The sequence below is a fragment of the Electrona antarctica genome, assembly GCF_951216825.1.
Source record: "Electrona antarctica genome assembly, chromosome: 15".
Lineage (NCBI taxonomy): Eukaryota > Metazoa > Chordata > Actinopteri > Myctophiformes > Myctophidae > Electrona > Electrona antarctica.
In genome coordinates this window covers 4059354-4078483 of record NC_136796.1, presented here as the reverse complement: position 1 = coordinate 4078483, position 19130 = coordinate 4059354, and the positions used below count along the sequence as shown (strand labels likewise).

Sequence of the window (19130 nt, the reverse complement as noted above, 5' to 3'; positions counted from 1 at the left end):
TTAAAAGCCATACAGTTTCCATGGACACTCGAGACACGCAAACAAAACACACGATGATAAAACATTCTTCAGTTGGTATGAGGAAATGTCATTTAAATGGAACGCTAAACAAGACACACACACACACACACACACACACACACACACACACACACACACACACACACACACACACACACACACACACACACACACACACACACACACACACGCGCACATTCTTTCCGTCTGACAGTTTCGTCTTCCTTTTGTCCCCAGTCCTATTTTCATTTATATTGTTCCTGCTCATCAAACAACAGGCGTGTTGATCAACACCTGACTGGAACTCATGTGGTTCCAGTGTGAACGCAGCATGATACTGGGCTTGGTCAGGGCAGAATTAACCTCAATATCACCACGGTATAACCTTTTGTGTTTTTTGGAAGGGACGGAAGAAGTATAGCCTGCTCACATGATCTTTACTTAATCCATTTAGGCCTGAAGTCGAAAAGTCTTCTGAAAGAATATATATTCAAAGATTTGTGCCGCATTTTCATGATTTTTCAAAAATAGCAGACCTACAAGCTCGTAGCGCGCCACTCGGTGGCGCGCTATGAGCTTGTAGATCTGCTATTTTTCAATAGCTAAAGTATAACATAATGCTTAGTTAAAACACCAAAAGGGGTTCCCTACGTTGCTCATTTCAGTATTTATATATGTGATATTGATCGTATAGCTGGCTAGCTGCCTGCCCTGCCCTGGCCAGCAACTAACTTAAGTTTTCAATATTTGCATTATCAATAATACCTCAACATTCTTTACTTTACATTTAAGTAAAGTGCAGTAGTACATGACCCTACTGGCCTACGTGATCTTACTACAGCAAATTGACGCATTTCGAGCTTGTAGATCGGAGCTACTTTCGCTATATTTGAATTTGAATCCTGAAAAGTAAAAGTTTTGGACATAATGAGATGAGGTTGCCACCCGACAGAGACGATACATTGATGAAGGCAGATTAATCATTTGTTTTATGTCCTTTAAAAGGGCCACTTCACCCCTTTTGCAACCAGATCTTATTTGAATGATTCAGGAGTCAAGAAACACTTTCCTGCATGGGGTTTGTATGTGTGTAACATGTATTTCAAAGTGTCCATGATGTCATGGACACTGGGCTCACTTACTTACTTCCTGGACTACGTCAAGGACTGTCTAAAGAGGACGAGACGCGAAGACCGTACGGGCGACGCCATGTTGCTCACATGGTGCTCCATGGAAGGAAAGAAACATGCGCAGTTGAGACCAGGAAGTTGGACATGACAAATCATAGATATGGCGCAAATGGCCCAGCCAATGGCGTGATGCCACTGACAGGAGATATGCTTGTACATATCATGTCACGTCATTGCATTTTATTTATTTATTTTATTTATTTATTTATTTGACAGGGACAATGCTCATTAATCAACATTTCAGTTTTCACTTCAATGTAAATGTGCCAGAGTTAGCCATAAGCTAATTTACATCTGTAGTCCCTGATTTTACCTTTTATATTAACGTTTTAACAGCAAATGGATAAGTAAGTCCCAGCATGAATCATCACACAGACAGTGATGTTGGTCGGACGTGACATATGTACAAGCATATCTCCTGTCAGTGGCATCACGCCATCTGCTGGGCCATTTGCGCCATATCTATGATTTGTCATGTCCAACTTCCTGGTCTCAACTGTGCATGTTTCTTTCCTTCCATGGAGCACCATGTGAGCAACATGGCGTCGCCCGTACGACTCCATGTTGTCTTCGCGTCTCGTCCTCTTTAGACAGTCCTTGGACTACGTGTTGTCTCAGGACAAGGACAGCCTTCCCCCTATCCACAAGGAAGAGCAGTGCACCAAAGCATGGGAATTGTAGTCCAAGGAAGGACGTGAGCCAAGTGTCCATGACATCATGGACACTTTGAAATACTAAAATATTATGGTAGACAGAGTCTTTGCATCGTCATGTCGCTGGCTTCCATTGACAATGAATGGTAGACTGCATCTTTGCATCATCATGTCGCTGGCTTCCATTGACAATGAATGGTAGACTGCATCTTTGCATCATCATGTCGCTGGCTTCCATTGACAATGAATGGTAGACTGCATCTTTGCATCATCATGTCGCTGGCTTCCATTGACAATGAATGGTAGACTGCATCTTTGCATCATCATGTCGCTGGCTTCCATTGACAATGAATGGTGGACGGTGTCTTTGCATCGTCATGTAGCTGGCTTCCATTGACAATGAATGGTAGACTGCATCTTTGCATCATCATGTAGCTGGCTTCCATTGACAATGAATGGTAGACTGCATCTTTGCATCATCATGTCGCTGGCTTCCATTGACAATGAATGGTAGACTGCATCTTTGCATCGTCATGTCGCTGGCTTCCATTGACAATGAATGGTAGACTGCATCTTTGCATCATCATGTCGCTGGCTTCCATTGACAATGAATGGTAGACTGCATCTTTGCATCATCATGTCGCTGGCTTCCATTGACAATGAATGGTAGACTGCATCTTTGCATCGTCATTTGTGTCTTTCTTTCTTCTCCGCGTGAATGCAACATTAATGTATGCGTGTGTTGATGATGATGTCATTTCCTGTTTACAGTGGGGACTGACACGACAGACGACGCCACAGACAGCAGCGCAGGTAAAGCCCCGCCCACAACACAAAGCCCCTCCCACAACATACTGTAGTTCTAAAACGGTCAAGTTCTAAAGTTGCTACATTTCTGAGATTATAGTGTTCTAAATATATAGAGGGTATGCGCATGTATAAAGTGAATGGCAGATCGAGTGGCAAATCGAGTGGCAAAGTGAGTGACAAAGTGAATTTAATGTTGTTTAAAGTCATTTAATGCAATCAAATAGGACTTTTCTGTTTGGATGTATGGGCTGTCAAGGCCAGAAAGCAGTTTTTTGCCACTCAGTAGGAGTTCCCGCATAACTTCCGGGTATGATGATGATGTCACGCGCATACCCTCTATTGTTTAAGTTTCTCATGTGAAGAATTACCCTAAATATGACATATACAGGTTTTAATGAACTAAAAGCTTTTGTTAGAGCTTTTCTCATTGTTTCTCATTTACAGCTGAGCAAAGTTTTGTTGACTGCATTTTTATAAATATTTATTTGATTGTATTTTTAATACTGGCCGGTATATACAGTGTTTATTCAGCATAGTTCTTAACCCATTCTGGACGGGAACCCCTTTTAGTGTTTTAACTAAGCATTATGTTATACTTTAGCTATTGAAAAATAGCAGATCTACAAGCTCATAGTGCGCCACCGAGTGGCGCGCTACGAGCTTGTAGGTCTGCTATTTTTTAAAAATCGTAAAAATGCGGCAAAAATCTTTGAATATATATTCTTTCAGAGCGAACGATTTTTTTATTTCGACGTCAGGCCTAAGGTGGTTGCACACCGGCCGCGTTTTTCGGAAAAACCGACTTAAAAATCCAAATTCGCACTCGGTGTGTGGAGACCTTTACCTTCCTATATCCCCTCTTCCGACTTTCTTCACAGGTGTTACCGATGATACTAATCAAGGCTCTGTTGTACAGTATATAGTGTACAGTGGTTCTTAAATGTTTTCATTTCAAGGACCCCCATAACTGTGAGACTAGTGTACCAATGGAACCAAATGGACCCCGTTTAGTGCCATTTGTATACTTTGGGCTCTATTTTCGTCACCGCTATACCCCTTATCCCTAAACTTCTTTGCCTTTTTTTTTACTATTTTGCAAAACATTTTTGAATAGTTAAAATGGCCAGTCTACAAGCTCACAACGTGTCAATGTCAGTAGTTCACCCCCAAAATGGGGATATTTATTTTTTCTATACATTAAAATTAAATTAAACACCCCATGAAGCCTTGAATCAATTTTGAGTTTTTTATTTTTATTTTTTATTTTATTTCTTTGTCACATTCCTGAGACAATAATTTGATGACACACGTCTGCCAATGATAACAAAGATGATTAAAATGTTGAACCTTTGCAGCTGTGACCGCGTCCATGTCTTAGCAGGGAGGAGTCCGTAGTGTGAAAGACACTGAACAGGTAAATACACGTGCACGCACACACGCACGCACGCACGCATGCACGCACACACACACACACACACACACACACACAAAACAATTTCACATTTTCAAAACATACAGTATCTAAATACTGAATCAAGCAACTTAAAACACTGTCTTTAGTGCAAAAGCCTGAGGGCAGTATTATGTGTGTCTTAAGTACCAGGTCTTATTACTTAACTTAAGACCTGGAGGCGTGGTCAATGCTGTTTGGCCGCTCAGAATAGCCAGTTAAGTTAAGTAATAAGACCTGGTACTTAAGACACGCATAATACTGCCCTGACAATGATATAACTCTTTTTTTTAACGTGAAATATCCCTTTGACTTTGTGTTTGTTCCTCAGAGCCATGCAGGTGTCCTCAACACACAGTCCTGTCGCCATGAATACATCATCATCATCAACAAAAACAACATCAACAACAACACTTAATGAGACAATCTAATTTGTGAAACCTGTCCTTAAAATCTGTCTGTCTTTGTCCGTCTCTCTCCCTCTCCCTAACGTTGTCTCTCTGTCCCCCCCCCATCCGTCTCTCTCTGTCCCTGTCTGTCTGTGTACAGTCTGTTAGTCCGTCTCTCTCCCTCTCCCTAACGTTGTCTCTCTGTCTCCCCCCCCCCCCCATCCGTCTCTCTCTGTCCCTGTCTGTCTGTCTACAGTCTGTCTGTCCGTCTCCGTCGCCATGTGTCTCATGGCTGAATGTTTGTAAATCTTTAATGTTTGTAAATCAGTTTTTGATTGTTTTTAGGTTGATAGCGTTACATGTTACTGACCCCTACCGCACGCACGCACGCACGCACGCACGCACGCACGCACGCACGCACGCACACACACACAGAGGATGTTGTCGTCTTATTGTTCGTTGTAAAACTAAATTGAACAAAAAAAATGTGTCGGAGACAGAGGAGAACACCTTATTAAAGACTTCCCAGAGAATAAGCATTCACTCACTGTGTGTGTGTGTGTGTGTGTGTGTGTGTGTGTGTGTGTGTGTGTGTGTGTGTGTGTGTGTGTGTGTGTGTGTGTGTGTGTGTGTGTGTGTGTGTGTGTGTGTGTGTACCTGTGCACCTTATATGTCAAAAGAGAGATTAGATGTTTGCCCGGGATCCAAACTAGTGAAAATAGCAGATCTACAAGTACACCGTGCAAGCTTGAAAATTGCCTATTTTCCACAATTTCTTATATATTATTATTAATTTTGAGGGGCGCTAGCCCTTCCTATATGCACATCTTTGTGTGTCCGTCTGTCCGTTTGAGCAGTATATCTGTACAATATATCCTTTTGTTATACATTTGTCTCCACCAGGCTGAAGACATGAGGAGAGAGTATGTTTTGCACTCCGTCCGTGCGTGCGTGCGTGCGTGCGTGCGTGCGTGCGTGCGTGCGTCCGTCCGTCCGTCTGTTACCAGCTAATCTCCGGCACCGTTAACCCGGTCGATGCCAAATTTTGCACACACACTCCCTGGATGCCAACGATGAACCTCTGCCCCAAATTTTCCAGAACAGTCTGTTATAGCGCCACCAGGAGGCCAACTTTTGAAAAACACATCTTTTGATATTGCTCCTCCAGATTCTGTCCAAAAATCCCGCAAATCGTTACACACTATCTCTATAGTCATGTGTTCAAGACGAATCTGTCTGATATTTCATATTCCATCCTATTTTTTGAAAAATCGAAGAACGAGTGACATAGAAACATAGCTTTTTCAGAAAACTGTCAGGATGTAGAAGACATTTTTAGAATCTGATCTGAGGTCAAAATTGGTTAAATAAAGTACAAAAAAACCATATAAAACACAACACACAACTAGTGTTGAGTGACATTTGTTTTACTATTATTAAAGCTTACACGACTGCCAATGATAACAAAGATGATTAAAATGTTGAACCTTTGCAGCTGTGACTGCAGCGTCCATGTCTTAGCAGGGAGGAGTCCTTTGTGTGAAAGACACTGAACAGCTCAAATCATGAACGCAGTGTGCAATTTACGTGAAATCTTTCACAGACTTTGCTACTAGGCTTCACATTGGCCTGTTATAGCGCCACCAACAGGTGGATTTTTGCTAAACCCATTTTTGGCAACAAAATGCCAAAGGCATAAGAAGAAATAGCCCCCTTTTCACATTGGCATATTATAGCGCCACCAGGAGGCCACAACCTGACCTGCCCTGGTGGAGACCTGTGCCATGCAGAGGGGCACTTTATCTAGTTATTTTTTAAATGTATATATATTTTTTGAAATGAAAAAGAAAATGGGATTATTCTTATTATTCTTATTATTGTTCCAGTTGAGAATAGCAACTCACATCCTATGAACCACTGATGTATTTGGAAACTTCTCTCTATATACAGTTTGTTCATGAACTGAGCAGTTAGACATGCATTCCCTCAACGAACAAAAAACTGCAGGATTGTGTTAAATAACGATCACCTATGTCCGCCAGGCCAGATTGCCAACCCAGAGCCCGCAAACATTAGAAGGCAGCCATAGGCATGGATATGATCTGAAAACATCTTGATCAAATGAAACCAGAGATCATGCGTATACCAATTCGGGTGAGACTTAATTGGACAAAGTCTGTAGGAGTAGCATAGCGAAAAGTGTTGATTTGAAGAAAAAAATTGGCACAAATGGCTGTAATGGAGAGTTGTGCCATGGTCCAAGGAATGGAGAGAAAAAATTATTAGAGCCAAAATGTGAATTGGTCTGTTATAGCACCACCTTGAGGCCGATTAGAAGATTTTTGGGTAACATTTCTTCCTTTGCCTACTGCAGGGAATGTGCTTGCAAAGTAGCCTGGCATTAGCGTACGTGGATTCACTCACACGATGCTCCACGTGTCTGGACTATAGGCAGGGCGTATATGAGGCGTCTGCTAAATGCCTAAATTGTAAATTGTACTGACAGCAGTTGAAACGCAGTCACTGATTGGCCTAGCTCTGGTCCATAGCTCTAATGCCGTTGCATTTAGAGTTACCGATGACTTCCGGGGCTCGCATAAATGCAGACCAGCCTCTCGTCTTTAGCGTAAATAAAAATAACGTTTTTGCTTCTCACCAATACAAAGGCGGGTTGTGTCATTAGAAAGCCTGCTTTCCTTATAGTGGAAGCACTTTGAGTCCCCCCACCACACGTATAAAATGTACGTTTGGTCAAAAAGGGATTATTATTCCCCCGGGAAAAAAAATACTTTTATTTACTCCACTGCGCCCTCTACCGATATTGCCCAGAGAAAACCCTCATAGAGAATATTTTTCTTTTTCCGGTGAAAGAAAATCCCTTTCTGGCAAAAAAAAGTACCTTTTATATGTGTGGTGGGGGTAAATGGTAAATGGTGCATTTATATAGCGCCTTTATCCAAGGCGCTTTACATAGATTGTGCATTACATTCACCCATTCACACACACATTCATACACCGATGGCGGCGGAAGCCATGCATGGTACCAACCAGCACATCGGGAGCAATTTGGGGTTCAGTGTCTTGTCGAAGTGTCCTTACACTTCGACATGTAGACAGGAGGAGCCGGGATTCGAACCGCCGACCCATGGATCATTGGACGACCTGCTCTACCTCTTGAGCCACAGTCGCCCCTCAGAGTGGGGCTCAAAGTGCTTCCACTAAGGAAAGTAGGCTTTCTAACGACACAACCCGCCTTTGTATTGGTGAGAAGCAAAAACGTTATTTTTATTTACGCTAAAGACATTTAGATAGCTCTAAATGCAACGGCATTGCAACGGCATTAGAGCTATGGACCAGAGGCTGCCTAACTGGCCGAAGTCCAGACGTAGAGCAAGGGTTCTCAACCCGTGGGTCGCGACCCCTCGGGGGTTCGCCAAATCATTTTGAGTGGTCCCCAAATTATTATTATTATTATTATTTTTTTGCAACAGAATGGCTGGGAAATAGAAATTAGGAGTTGACATACCGTAGTACACATAATACATGCATACACTTTCCTTAATGATTATATCTGGTTTCAGTATTAATTTATGATGTATTTTCTCTATAATTAAGGTTATTTTTCCGGTCAGTTTGTATTGGGGGTGGGAGGGGGGGCAGGGCGGGGGTCACGAGACATGGCCAAAGCATTTCCGGGAGTCCCCAGCCAAAAACGTTGTGAATCCCTGCACTAGAGAAACATGTGAGTGAATCCACGCTATCAGTCTGGCTAATGCCTGCAGGCTACTTGCAAAGTGCCACGAAAATCAGATGGTATTTGTGGCATATTGTTCAAAACAGGTCACTTGCCAGAAAACTTTGGAAGCCAACCACAGCCAATCAGAATGGAATATGAAACAGTTGATTGATTGATTGATTGATTGATTGATTGATTGATTGATTGCAAATGTTATTAACAGTTTGTAGAATGGGCACAGTTCAACGAAAGTACAGGTCAATACAAAATCTGGGTCAATTCATCAGAACATGTATAGACATAAAAATATACAACAAAATAAATCAACATATACACAGTTAAAAAACGTGTGAGGTAAAATATGGCCTCCTGGTGGTGCTGTATCAGCTGGGCAATGTGAACAACTTTGGGGCCTCCATGGTCAAATGGTGCCCGAGAGTAGCTTTTCACAGACAAATGGACAGACGGACGTCCGGACGGGTGTGCGTGCGTGCGTGCGTCTGTGCGTGCGTCTGTGCGTGCGTGCGTGCGTGCGTGCATGGCATGCACTCGCAAGTCCAGGGGTACCACAGCATACTTTTATAATATTTAGGATTCATCAATATCACCTCAGCTTAATTACTTAGACCATGAATCTAAGTTGAACTGTACTTGGTTTGTTTATGTTATATGGGTCCCCTGGAGGATGATCCTTTCAAATAGGTTTCAGTTTGTGGATCCTTGACAAGACCCATGATTCCATGAAGGCACTCTCGCCTAGGCTAAGTCTTGGGTCTTGTCCTATAGCTCCACCCCTATTGTGCGTGCACCCAAACTATGTGCAGACTTGGGCACCGCAACTGGGACGTACGACAGATATCATACAGTATAGCCTGTGGCAAATATGCTAATTGTTATTGTTTGTAATTGTTGTTAATTGTTTTTTAAGATAGTCAAAGAGGCATTAATGGCCTCAATACCCTCATACCTATGAATTGACAAACTACTTATCCAAAGTGAACAATTGCAAACATGGGGCAATTCTCATTCTACTACTCTACATTTACAATTGGGATTAGGCAATTAGCAGACTTACAAGCAAGGACACCACAAGGTAATACATTAAATGCATAGAAAGAGTCATCTAGGATCATAGATAAACCAATAACCATATTATCAGTCTATAGCAGTATAATATCACATAATAAATCAATAAATTAATAATCTGTACATTGAACTATACACTACACACTATAAGATGCTATAGGTCAACAATGATCTGGCATCTGTCTACATAACATGGCATCTAAATTACGGTTTAGCCTTTCCATAAGCCTGCAGGGTCGTAGGCAACTGTTACACTGTTATTCTGCCACCAACATGTGGAACGCCCTGACAGGCTGACACCTTCCCTTACACATAGAAAAGAAGAGAAGAGAAGAGAAGAGAAGAGAAGAGAAGAGAAGAGAAGAGAAGAGAAGAGAAGAGAAGAGAAGAGAAGAGAAGAGAAGAGAAGAGAAGAGAAGAGAAGAGAAGAGAAGAGAAGAGAAGAGAAGAGAAGAGAAGAGAAGGTGAACAAACTAACAAAGGTTAAGTGTTTGTAAGGAGAGGAGGTAACGAGATGGAATGAGAGCCAAAGGAGGCAAGGAGAGGAGAGGAGAGTGGAGGGGAGTTAAAGGAGTGTAAGAGGAGACGAGGAGGGAAGGAGGGGAGGAGAGGAGGAGGGGAGGAGAGGAGGAGGGAAACGACACAAAGGCTCCTCACAGCTCAGTACAAAGAAGCACTTCCTGCCAAGTAATGCTTATTTGTTTCCTGGTCCCTGATTCGTTGATCAGTTCCTGACCTGAGCCAATAACAGCCTGACCTTACACACACACGCGCGCACGCACATCCAAAGCACATCTACAAATTGACATGCACACAAACACGCGTGAGCAGCCGAACACACACACACACACACACACACACACACACACACACACACACACACACACACACACACACACACACACACACACACACACACACACACACACACACACACACACACACACACAGTTTGCAGCAGGAAGAGAAATATCAGCCTTTCTTCAAGAAGAGTAAAAAGCTTTTAGCAGCTAGATGGAAACACTGATATCTGTGAGAGAAACTTTACCTTTAACTTTAAAACCACTTTCCTCCTCTCTCTCTCCCTCTCTCTCTCTCTCTCTCTCCCTCCATCTCTCTCTCTCTCTCCTGAGGAGTCAGCAAGTCCATAGATTGGCCCTCCTGGCTAATAGGGGTCATACAGGTGGACAGAGAATCTACCAAGAGTAAAATATAGCATCACAAGCAGTTTTTCAAGCAGTTTTTCAGCCTATCATGATTCATGATATTATCACGATTCTTTTTCATGTTGGTTTCTAAGGGTCATTTTTCAAGCTACTTAACAGTACAACCACCTTAGCCTCACCAATAGCCATACTAACATCACTGCCTGCATTGAGCATTGCAAATTGTGTGTGTGTGTGTGTGTGCGTGCGTGCGTGCGTGCGTGCGTGCGTGCGTGCGTGCGTGCGTGCGTGCGCGCGGAAGATATTAAAAAGGCTTTATTGAGGTGACATTAGCTGTATTATACAGCTTGCCAAAAAATCCTCTTAACTACAAGCTTAACCTATCCTCCTCTCCAATCCTCTGCTCTCCTCTCCACTCAAAAACAAAGCAGTCTTTTATGTGTGTACTGGAGTCATGGGATCTGCCTAGTGATTATACTGACTATAAGGATCAAAAGCTGATTTCAGACAGATCGACAAGCAGACAACAGGCCACCAACAAACACAATAAATAGTGTTGAATGTCACATACGGACTATATTTTATCCATGTATTGTAAATGCATGGCCACAACCCTCAGTGACATGTGCTGGCCCAAATGTGCACTGGGCTCTATGCACGGCAGCCATAATATTGGCAAGAAAATACATGGGCTTCCTTCCACAAGTGTTACCAATGATACTAATTAAGGCTCCGTTTCATTCGGGTCAAACGGTCTGGTCAAACGCTGCTACACTAAATAATACAACAGAGCCTTGATTAGGATCATTGGTAATAGGCCTAGTGTCAAGGCGATATGAGGCAATTTTCGTGCCAATACTATGGCTGCCAATATAGCTGTTGTTGGGTGAATAGACCATAGACCAAAAGGTAGACGCCTCTTCCGGCTCTGGGGCGCGTGTCTCTGTTGAAGGCAACATTTTTCCGAGATTCCTTGCAAAGCTTCTGCGTGCGAAATGGAAGGGGACGTTCGGTCCCTTGGATCTAATTGATTATTGAAGTCACGGAAAATACGTGCTGCCTGTGATTGGCCAGTAGCAAAAAAAGGGAGTGTTTTTCTTTCCTTTATTTTTCCTTGTTTTACTTAGAATAATTTGTGTTATGTTTCCACCTTCTGTTTTTCAAATAGCCTACCCTCTCATTGATACTCTGCTGGCGCCGGGCCCGATATGTCTAGACTATTGTTGGAGTGGCGGGGCGGGGGGCCAGTTTTCAGGGTCAAGGCCAGAGAAGAGCCTTTCTGAGCGCAGATACATTAATTGTACAATATCTGAGGCCATGCAACTTGAAACATTTTTGGAAAAAGCCCTGTTGGCAGAATATCAAGGCAGGATTTCAGACGTTGTATAATGTCCTCTCTATAAAGAGGCTCAATTGTTGGACAGGCCAGAGGCGAACAGCTAAGGTTTCAGGTCAAAAGCACTCTTGTATTTCCAAGTGGTCACACATTGCTTGCCCTGCCTTAGTTTATGGACGAATGTGGGTAGATGGCCTCACGGAAGTAAGATATAAAGCCAGATACTCCACCTGTCATGACAGAGACCGTTAATGTATCCTGTCTCCACCAATTACCTTACATTGACATTTCAGTAGATTGTCAGTGGGCGGGGCATTTGCCAAGTGGACCACTATATTTCCACACTCACTCCAGAGGGCCACTACATTACACACTCACTCAAGAGTAGGGACGGAGCTCGTTATTTTTTTTATTGATAACGATCAGGCTTATCGAGCCGGGTTCTCATCGAGCCCATTATCGATTATTATCTATTATTTTGTGTAAAGACGGGAGACAAAACATTCTGAACAGAACCATTATCTTTTACTAGGGCCTTCAAATACAGCACCTTTCTAACAGACAGAAGGAATTTGACCTTTTTAACAATAAAAATAATATTAAAGAAACTGTGAACTGGTTAATATGTGTATCGTCACTTTAAAAGCGTAATTTTGTTTACCCGGACAGTGCTGGTTGTCAGGTTTCATTACACTTTTACTACATTGCCACACTCACTCCAGAGGGCCACTATATTTACACACTCACTCCAGAGGGCCACTATATTTACACACTCACTCCAGAGTGCCACTATATTTACACACTCACTCCAGAGGGCTACTACATTGCCACACTCACTCCAGAGGGCCACTACATTTACACACTCACTCCAGAGGGCCACTATATTTACACACTCACTCCAGAGTGCCACTATATTTACACACTCACTCCAGAGTACCACTATATTTACACACTCACTCCAGAGTGCCACTATATTTACACACTCACTCCAGAGTGCCACTATATTTACACACTCACTCCAGAGTACCACTATATTTACACACTCACTCCAGAGTGCCACTATATTTACACACTCACTCCAGAGTGCCACTATATTTACACACTCACTCCAGAGTACCACTATATTTACACACTCACTCCAGAGTGCCACTATATTTACACACTCACTCCAGAGTGCCACTATATTTACACACTCACTCCAGAGTGCCACTATATTTACACACTCACTCCAGAGGGCTACTACATTGCCACACTCACTCCAGAGTGCCACTATATTTACACACTCACTCCAGAGGGCTACTACATTGCCACACTCACTCCAGAGTGCCACTATATTTACACACTCACTCCAGAGGGCCACTACATTGCCACACTCACTCCAGAGTGCCACTATATTTACACACTCACTCCAGAGTGCCACTATATTTACACACTCACTCCAGAGTGCCACCATATTTACACACTCACTCCAGAGTGCCACTATATTTACACACTCACTCCAGAGTGCCACTATATTTACACACTCACTCCAGAGTGCCACTATATTTACACACTCACTCCAGAGTGCCACTATATTTACACACTCACTCCAGAGGGCCACTACATTGCCACACTCACTCCAGAGGGCTACTATATTTCCACACCCACTCCAGAGGGCCGCTATATTTCCGCACTTATTAGTGAGTTATATTAAAGAACAAAAATAAATACAAGTCCTGTACCTGCCCCAGTAATTATTTATGCTGTAACTAAACTGTATTGCAGACCAAAAGGAAAACACAAAACTGTTGCCTTTTGTCTTTATCTGACTTAAACTGGATCAAACAAAAATGGACGCTTACAATGATTCGCATTCCTGAAAAAAGGTGGACCCTGTTGTAAACTGGGTCCACTTTAATGCTTTATCAGTGTCCACAGTAACAGTCTTTGTATTGAGTTGTGCTTTCATGTGAAATGTACCAATTCTGCAAACTGTTAATACATACTTCAATCAATCAATCAATCAATCAATCAATCAATCAATCAATTCTAAGTATGATTGACCGATATCCGAAAATAAACTGCTTGAAAGCCTGGATATAAAAAAAAAAAATGAGGGCCCACAGAGATGGTCCCAGGTCCCAGAATTTGGTGCTACACACCCCTGCCTACACCTACTGTATGGTTTCCCTCACTGTCAGTGTGTGAATGAGTGAATGTAATATTATTTGTGTATACGGTATAGTGGTGCTACTCAATTTCAAAGTTTGTTGTGTGCAGGTGTCATACTCCGAAAATAGCAGATCTACAAGCTTGCTGCTTGTGGATTTTCTGTCATGCAGCCGAGTATAAATCAGGCATTATGACACTAATCTTATGGCCAAGATACATTTTAGTTGACTAAATCAACTGTAGATTTAGTAATCTTGTATGTTTAGCCGACAACAATTACAATTTAGGCATTTAGCAGACGCTCTTAATCCAGAGCGATTTACATTAAGCAGGAACAAAAAACATGGCAATTATGAATACATCATATACATAAAAATAAATAAATAAATCATTATCATGAATCATTTCAGCATGACATCAAATATGACTAAGAGTAAATGGGAAAAAAATAAATTAAAAAAATTAGCAAATTTGACAAAACCCACGGACGATAGGGGTGGGGTGCATGGTCCAATAACCCCCCCCCCCCCACCCGTGTTACATTGGCCCACCCGCATTCTCACTGCTTCCTATGCCCATGAATGCATCCACTATGTTTACTCCTTCAACTGAATCAAGGCAGTTGATACACATTTAGAGAGTGTGTGTGTGTGTGTGTGTGTGTGTGTGTGTGTGTGTGTGTGTGTGTGTGTGTGCATGTGCACTTGTTTCAGTTATCAGTAAGTTTGTGATGCCCTCCTCTGGCTGACTGCAGACACTGTCTGCTTGTCATACGCGTAGACACCAGCAGAGACCACTAGAGGCGCTGTTTCTCTCCTCTCTGCTAAGGTAGTAGTAACAGTAACAGTAGTAGTAGCAGTAGGCCTATAGGCTACTTTTCCTAAATTAAGGCATAATTGCATTAATAGCAATGTGCGTGTCCGCATGTGCGTGCGTGCGTGCGTGCGTGCGTGCGTGCGTGCGTGCGGTATATATCCACTGTGATTCGCTGGGAGTTTTTTGTATGGCGTGTGGACAAATTATGATAGTCAGGCCTGGATTAACAATGGAATTTACTGGAGCTTAAATTGAAAACCTAAAACAAAAAAATACTTTTTTTTCATGTCACAATCCCTTTAAGCTCCAGGGCCCTCAGCTTGCAGGGCCCTGTGCGAGACTATTCCAAATAATTGTGTTACGCGCACACAAATCTCATGCGCGCACAAATTGAGCGTTTACATTATTACTGTGTTATTGTTATTAGCCTTCTGAAAATGTTCTGACCATGTGAATTATTTACTTAGATCAGTCAGGTTCTCAAACATGTTTTCTTTGTCTCAGGTCACCCCTGTAAATTATAACTTTAAATCATGCATTCCACGGCGCCCCCTGATGGACATTGTGAGTTTTTAGAACCTTTTGACCTGAGATCAGATTCTAAAAATGTCTTCTACATCCTGACAGTTTCCTGAAAAAGCTATGTTTCTATGTCAGTCGTTCTTCGATTTTTCAAAAATAGCACACCTACAAGCTCGTAGCGCGCCACTCGGTGGCGCGCTATGAGCTTGTAGATCTGCTATTTTTCAATAGCTAAAGCATAAAATAATGCTTACACCAAAAGGGGTTCCCGCCCAAAAATGGATTAAGCTGCAACAATGTGTGAATCTTTCCCTTTAAGATCCAGTACGTCACGAGGAAAACCTGAGAGAATATCCTGTTTCATGCACATGGGGGCTTATGGACTATACTGCCCTTTTTGTGAAGGTCCTCGTTGTGTCCTCTCTCTCTAATCTGTGAAATGTTTGACTTCAGTCAACTATAGGGCATTAACCAAAACGTCGACTTAACACAAATCGACTCCAACCAGGAGTTTTGTCATCGTTTCTTTTGCTCTGTGTGCGTGTGTACAAGTACATAATTCAGATGGTATAGGATTGGTTATTGTCACGGACAGAAGAGATTCTTTCCATTTCGAACTGCATCAGAGTTCAATTAACAACCTCTGTGCAGCTGTGACTCTGCCTTGGATTGATTTAATTATTAACAGTTTGCAGAATTACAGTACATTTCAAGTACAACTCAATACAAAAACTGTTAACAGTGAGTGGACGACACCATAAAGCATTACACTTGTTTACAATAGGGCCCACCATTTTCAATTCATCAAAATGTGCCCATTGAGATATAAAGGATAGTGTGTGGACCCCCCCCCCCCCCCCCCGCTATTCATTTCAATGGAAGTTGCTCAGTGGCGTTTTGAAGGACCCGGAAGAACACTCTACTTTTGCATTTGACCCCCATCAGTTGGTGGTCAAATGCGGAAGTGCTAACGAGCACTCAATGTTAAACCCCAGCTGTGCTGGCTTTTCTCCATAGATACAACAAACATTGAACTAAAGACAAACATTAAACCTGTGTATAGGAGGTGCTATAGCGCCCCTCAAAAATGTAGATGCCTCATTGGCCGTTGCAGTTCATTGGAGCGACGTGTCTCCATTGAAGGCAGGAAGTCAAGCGGAAGTGCTGAAGGCACGCTGCGTCGCTGCCCAAGTGACGTCACTCCTGCGACTCCCCTATGTCTCTCACTGTCACTCAACTGACTACTGGCCAATCACAGTGCGACTTTCACCGGGACTTCCATTGCTTCCGCTCATGCTTCCGCTATATGCTTCGCAAGGAATCTCGGGAAAATTGTGCCTTCAATTTTGACACGTGCCCCAGAGCCGGAAGATGCTACCTTTATAGTCTACCTTTATATATGTCTATGGGTTTTCTCATGCTAAATGCTAAATTGACCAGTCGGATTGGTGGCTTCAACGTTGGTCAGCCATTCTGGGGGCTTGGATGTGCCACCCACTGCTCAGCTGCATGCTCTGTCCCACTGATTGACTGGCTGAAATGCACTGTGTCAGAGAAGTCAGAACAGAAGCGCAAACTTTATTATCCCTAACTTTTATACTGACACCGACAGCAAGTCCACTTGGGAAAAAAATCACAAGTTGTTAATGCCCTGCCGTCTCTTTAGGGACCTGTTGTGTGCGGATCTGACACCGGATGTGTGTCAAGGAAAAGGGAAAAGGTAACATGAACACGAGAACATAATATGTCTGCATGGCAGACATATATATCTTGCTGCATGTTCTAGCATCAGTCAAGCAGAGAAAGGGCAGAGATTAAAATAGGGTGCATTTTGCATCCCAAAACGCAATTTATAGCTAAGGGACGCAATAAAACAACAACCTCTGCATCCACAGGATGCACTACTGTACTACTGTAATGTTTTTTATTCTAGTTTATTTTGCTAGCATTAGTTATAATCATCATTTCTTCTTCTGTTTTCTACATGAATATAACGACATTATAACCATATAAAATGAAATGGGAGTTAAATGCTGCAATTTGTAAAAATGGCAAAATATGACTCGAGTCCTAACGTCGTTGAAGTGGGACTCATAAAATGTCCCTGGGACTCATCTAAAAGACCATCCCTGCATCCTGGGACTCATTACATTGAAAACCTATTTACATCACTGAAAGGGTACATGAGAATGAATTGCTATAGGGTGAGGTGGTACAGGTCTGTAAGTCTGAGAGTGCATACAAATGGTTCCATTTGAACACTCTCAGAGTTAGGGGCGTCCTTGCAAATAAAACATTTGAGAACCACTAGTTGGACTCCTAATATGCCATGGTGTCGTAGTAAATAAGTGTCGTACATATTTTTGAAGAAAACCTGGAGACTTCAAACCTGGAGACATTCAGTAATTGCGTATTATGGTCAAAATAACGATGTTACAATGCTGTGTAATTTAGAAGAAAATCTAAAATGTGCCACAGACAAGACCAAGTCTTGCCATGGACACATTTGACAGTGTACAGACATGTTGATGACCCCTGATTATGATTATGATTATGATCATTCTGATTATTATTAGTTGTACTAGTAGAAATAGGCCTATAGCTTGGAACCGTATCAGTTGTAGTAGTAGTAGTAGTAGTAGTAGTAGTAGTAGTAGTAGTAGTAGCATAGTAGTAGTAGCAGTAGTAGCAGTAGTATAGTAGCAGTAGTAGCAGTAGTAGTAGTATTAGTAGTAGTAGTAGCAGCAGCAGCAGCAGCGGTAGTAATAGTAGCTGTATTAATATCACTCTCAGAGGTAGTATCTAGGTCTGGTTGGCCCCGCCTCCCGTGTGTGTGTATTGGCCAGTGTGTCTATAAAGTGTATAGAGGCTTCAGCAGCACGGACAGAACACTGCGCTGTGTTTGTGTGTGCGTTTTGTTTGTGTGTGTGTGTTTGTGTGTGTTTGTGTTTTGTGTGTGTGTGTGTCTGTAGCTGAATTAACTTAATTCATGTCTGCTCAAGACCCTGATCAGCCTAGACACAAACATGTTGATGACACGGTAAGTACATGCTGATATTCCACTGCACGCGCACGTGCGCACACACACAGTCACACACACACACGTGCGCGCGCATGCATGCACACACGTGCACGGCTAATCGGTTATATGCACACAAACGCACGCACACGCACACACGCGCACATGCACACACACACACACACACACACACACACACACACACACACACACACACACACACACACACACACACACACACACACACACACACACACACACACACACGCGTGCAATTGCATGGCTAATCGGTTATATGCACACACACACACACACACACACACACACACACACACACACACACACACACACACACACACACACACACACACAGTAGACGAAAAAATACTGTAACATTGTTTTTACATTGTGCATTTCTTTATATTGCACTGCTGCTTGAACAAATACTAAATATAATAGTATTATTATTATTAATAATAATAATAATTGCTGTTGTTAATTTGACCAACTGCTATAGTTTAGCTTGAATTGACTCACTTGGTTTACGTTCATATTTATGTCGTCATTGTTATTATTGTTATTATTGCTGTTATGATTATTATTAGTATTACTACAAGCACAATCAGTGTGTGATTTTGCAATATACATTTTGTCCATTTGAAGCTCACATCGATGTTGAAAACTTGAAATGGGACATATTCTGCACAATGAGTACGTTCTACTTTTGGTACTTAAAGTACATTTTGAAGCCAGTACTTTTGTACTTTTACTCGAGTACATGTTGA

The 19130-nt window shown here is 42.3% G+C and overlaps 1 long non-coding RNA gene across 2 annotated transcripts; it reads left to right on the top strand.

Moving 5' to 3' along the window:
- Nucleotides 1-2613: 2613 nt before the first annotated feature.
- LOC306938188 lies at nucleotides 2614-5056 on the top strand. Of its 2 annotated transcripts, XR_013791686.1 has the most exons (4): nucleotides 2614-2677; nucleotides 4030-4088; nucleotides 4456-4567; nucleotides 4682-5056. It is a non-coding gene; the product is annotated as an uncharacterized lncRNA (long non-coding RNA). The 2 variants fall into 2 exon arrangements; XR_013791687.1 differs by lacking the exon at nucleotides 4682-5056 and having other exon boundaries at nucleotides 4456-4661.
- The last annotated feature ends 14074 nt before the right edge of the window (nucleotides 5057-19130 follow it).